Source organism: Sorex fumeus, unplaced genomic scaffold, assembly GCF_029834395.1.
Source record: "Sorex fumeus unplaced genomic scaffold, SorFum_2.1 ptg000072l, whole genome shotgun sequence".
NCBI classification, from domain to species: Eukaryota; Metazoa; Chordata; class Mammalia; order Eulipotyphla; family Soricidae; genus Sorex; species Sorex fumeus.
The window spans coordinates 20,831,549-20,836,554 of NW_026606129.1; the positions used below are offsets into that span (position 1 = coordinate 20,831,549).

A 5,006-nucleotide genomic window follows, 5' to 3' on the forward strand; every position below is an offset into this window, starting at 1 on the left:
GAAATCAATTATACAAGACAAATTTGTTTCTGAGTGTTTAAGGAGCTAAGTTTTGAATAATTAAAAGACAAAAGAAATATTTTCTACTTTCCATTATCCTATATCCTCTTTCAGGGATTTTCAGTAGAAAGTACAGAACAGATGTTTTGGATTAGCTTACCACACTACACCAGGCAGCCAGAGTTGGGAATGAAATTGTATAATGTAAAAATTATGCCAGATATTTCTTCTGAGATAAGTCAAAAGCCAAATTATGGTAATGAGAAATCAAGGTGGCATTTGGCTGGCATCATTGATACAGCTTACAAATATAAAAATATCTTCTACCCAAACTATTTTGGCAATAAATAAGAAAATAACTACACTCAGATGCTACAGTAACAGTTGATTTTTAATCCTTCATCAAACCCCCTGATTCCTTGTAACTGGTGCTGAATATTTAAAGAGATTTACTTTTTTTCTCAAATAATATGCAATTCCATAAAAATTATATGCTTTCCAAGGTAATCAAAATAATACAAAATAAGATAATAAGAAGACAGTATAATTTTTCTGGAAAAGACCAATTAATTAGAAAGATTTGAAATCAGTATTAGTGCCTTCAGAAAATCTGTTCTGCCCTCGAATTTACTCAAGTCAAGATTTCATTTGATGTGCTTAAAGGGATCTACTCAGATATCCTTGAGAAAGAAATGCCCTATTCTGTCCAGGTGATCCATGCTCTTTGAATAAAGACAGAATTTCAGAAGAAGTGAGTGCCTGATAGTCCTAACAGCAGAAGAAACTCTGGTGATTAATCAAGTGGTTGATGTATATCTGGGTAATTCATTTTTATAAAATCTTGACCTAGAATCGACAAAATGTGAGCCAATACTTAAATGGATATCAATAGTCAAAGATTATTTAGCAATAAGAACAAATAGATATTTATTTAAGGTCTAGAACCATATCTGGTGGTACTCAGGGACTTTTCCTAGTTGGAATCATTCCTGATGGCTCTTGGAGAACCACATGTAGTGTTGGCGATTGAACTGGGATTTACTTCATGCAAGGCAAATGTCCCAACCTCTCTGAGAGGTTCCTAACCCCCACAAGCATATAGCTAATGAATTAACTAAATATTAAGGATGATGGCCTAAGGCTATATATGTTGAGACAGATAATACAAACAATCTACATTATACCATGTATGGCAGACTTAATCCATTCTCTTCCAAAGTATTTTTGATTACACATTATATGCCCATTCTTGATTCTTTTAAGAATTTTCCCTTCTTTCAGAAAAAACAGGGGAGGGGCTTATGAGGCAGAGAAAAGGAATGGAGTAATGAGAGTAAAAAAAAGCATGAACCCCCTAAATTGTTTCTACAATTTCTAAAGCATTGGCATTTTTTTTCTATGGGGTTCCCAGAGGAACATATTGATAGCACAATGTCAAAGCCAGTAGAGTATTGCAGGTGGTTAGAATTGTGACTCTTAATTCTAAAGCTCAGTTTTCTAGAATAACTCATTTATCAAGTGAGAAAATAAAGACCCAGAAGTCGCTTCTCGGCCTTTTGGCTAAGATCAAGTGTAGTATCTGACATGAGTACTTTGTTGAAAATCTTTCATTTGGTTATAGATAGAGCTCAGTTTAAGTCTCAGCTAAATGCTTCACTAACTGTTTGGTGGTTCTACAGGAAGAGATAACTGTAGCTTATCCAAAAATCTTATACTTGATATAATTGTCTTGAAACACAAGATAAAATTTTGAATCCAGCCATGAAGAGGGATTAATGTAATAGAAAATAAAGCGCTCTTCTACTTCCCTTGTTCTTTACCCCATCATTCCCAGGCAAACAAGCGAACAAACAAACAAATAAATCTCCAAAACAAACAAAATAATGAATAGGAAAATGGACTAATTTCTTGGCTTACAGCCATGGAAACTGTGGAGAGAATGATTCAGTAAATACTCCAGATAGAGCAAGAAATTCTACCCATTGACCTCTGGGTAATGGCAACTGGGAGCAAGACTGTACCTTTTCCCCCAAGTTTTTCTTTCCTGGAATCATATACTAGATTTTGTTGATTAGAAAATGACCCACAATATTTAGTGGACACTAGTCATGTTAAGTAAGAGTACTCAGAAGGATTCTGTAACAGGTCAGGGAAAGAGATAAGATATAGTTTGCGAAGGAAGCTGTAGATTGCCTACATTGTCTCTATTGTCCTACAGTCCTAAAAATAAGTTAGGACAACTAGAGTAAAATCAAATGGACTAGAGGTGATTTGCTATTTACCTCTCTCTCTCTTTCTCTCTCTCTATATATATATCACATCTAAATATTCTAGAACCTATTTCCAGCTCTCTAATTATAGTATTATAGGCTCCTTCTTCATATGAATGATGAAAAGGAAAAAAAAGCCTCAAAAGAATGAAGTAAGATATTCTTATAAGTGAAGAAGTGAACTTCATCATCTCTTTCCTCCCCCTTTTAAATATCTTATTGTATGCAATATTTTTAGTCACATTTGCGTATACTATACATCTTAGGTACTATACATCTTTTTTCATTGGAAGCTGATATCATCATGGTTAGTGTAACTACCAGGTGGTCATTGCAAAGTGGAAAGTAAGAGCAAATGAGAAATTTTTAAAGCTGCTTCACCTCATGTAATGGCTTTTTAGAATGGCTTCATTTTATTTCTATGAATCATGCAAATTTCCTCTTGTTCCTGACAGTCATCTAGATGGAAAATTATTCTAGCAATGCTAGGATCCTTAAAGGCCGACATACTTAGGTTATCTCTTTCAAAGTTTTCTTCTTTCATCAGATACTCAGCATCAACCAGGATGGAGTCTTTTTCAGTTTAGGGGGAACAACACATGAGGTGGAGAGGGGTTTAATTCCAGGTTCTGTTCATGACAGTGAGATCACAGTAAGTTCAGTCATCACTACCTCCAGTTCTCTGCTTTCAACCACACAGAAAGAAGCATTTTAAAAATGCATGCTTGTTAATGCTTTGAAAACTCTGGCTACAGTCTGCCTTGTAAGCATAAAATATTAATGCTGTTGGCACTGCCTGCTTTTACTCACCAACACCAAGACTTTTTAGATCAGTTAAACTCAGGAGACTTCTTTTGTGGGAAAAGAAGGTTAAGCTGTAACTGCATTCCCTAGACCCTATTGCTCAAGGAAATTTGTCCCAGGAGGATTCCTATCAGGCAGTTTAATTAGCTCCAAGGTAGAGCACTGGCAGAAAAATTGGGGCCAGATTGGAACTTTGCACTGCATTAGATCTAACTTTTTCTGATAAACTATAAAATCCAGGAAGAATCATTTGGCTTTCCAGGGGCAGGAGGTAATGTTGTCTATATGTCTTATTCCATTCCTCTTTCACATAAGTGAAGAACAGTTTTACAAAATTCAAGTATGATTATACTACTCCCTTTCTTAAGAGTCTTTGATCAATCAATGCTACCTTTTCCCAAAGTTTACCTTTGTAGTATGAAATTTGAGTTCTTCCGAAACTCGAATTTAGCTTTTCTCATCTTCTGCGGTCTCTTTTCCAGTCATAAATGTCTCTTCCTCTGAAATTTCTACCTCTTTTCACATCTCATACTTTTCTCTCCAACTGGGATGTCAGATAATTCCTTCCTTTGGAAACTGTTTTGGGCCAGGCTTTTTCAAGTGAGAAAAAGATACTCTCTTATCTGTGATTCATTTATTCTTCAATACTTGCCTTATTTTTGTAGACTTCTCTTACTACTAGTAAGAGAATTATCTTTTCTCTTCCTTTTCAGGACTCATCCTTATTTGTCATGATACCCCTGGTGTTTGGCACAGTGATAAGGACACAATGATAAAATGAGAGAGTAATTGGATGGTTATTGATCCAACTTCAGATGGCATTGCCATTGGAGATATTTCAAATTTCTCATCCTTTGTGTGAGAGAAATGTAGGTCTGGCATCCTTTTTACGTAGCAAAGGATCATTTACTATAGCTATAGTTTCAATGTTATTACTTAGCACTCTCTTCTTTATAGAAATTAGACTCGTGATACCCCTCTCATATTCATTTAAAGTCTCACTAGACACTTGACAATGACAAAGTAAATAGTGATCTACATTGATACACAATGTGCCAAGGTCTCTGCATTATTTTGTCTTGAAAGGCAACAGAGAATAGAAGCTGAGCTTATAGAGTGAGCTAAAATCTCAGCTGTATTGCCTCCTTTGGAGCACATAGGACCTTGGCTGGTGACATAGCATGTTTCTAATTTCCCATCCACTTATAATGAGAGCAACGATCTTATCTACCTCATAAATACCATAAAACAAGAAATAAAAATGTTAATATTAGAATCTGACATGAAACCTCATAAAACAATATAAAACAGTGTCCCAAATAGTTTATATTAGCAGTGAAATTCTGGGTAGATTCTTACTGTCCGTAAACTTTGGTTTGCCTTTTCTGTAAGTTGATATAAATATCTATGCTCCCCTGAACTTTTATCCATCAAGTGAGATAACGTGGTGAAAGCATTTAACATAGCAAGTGTTTATTGGATATTACTGCTTACTGTTATTTCATGAAATAGGCTTTCAGTGAATATTTGGGATTAAATCCTAAACCTCTTTTGCTATAAACTCTTTAATTAGATTGACTTGAAAGGGATAAGAATGATTTAGTTACCTTTTCTTTGTTTGTCCTTACTGGTATAAATTAAGAGTTGAAAATAGGTATTAGGGACTTGAGTGATAGTACAGGGGCTAAGGTGTTTGCCTTACATGTGGCTAACCTTGGTTTGATCCCAGTCTATGCTTCCCTGGGCACCATCAGGTGTGATTCTTGAGCACAGAGCTAGGAGTAAGCCTTGAGTACCACAGAGTGTGGCCCAACAGCTAAAAGAAGGGGAAAAAAGTGGCTTTGTATTGACAGATTGCAAATTTGTCACAGGATTTGTGTCATAGAATTTTATGCTTATAGAAAATTGGAACAGAAAGCTATCATAAATTTT

General features: G+C 35.3%; 1 pseudogene; it reads left to right on the top strand.

Moving 5' to 3' along the window:
• Positions 1–1,540: 1,540 nt before the first annotated feature.
• Positions 1,541–1,681, top strand: LOC130038007 (uncharacterized; annotated as a pseudogene).
• Positions 1,682–5,006: the final 3,325 nt, after the last annotated feature.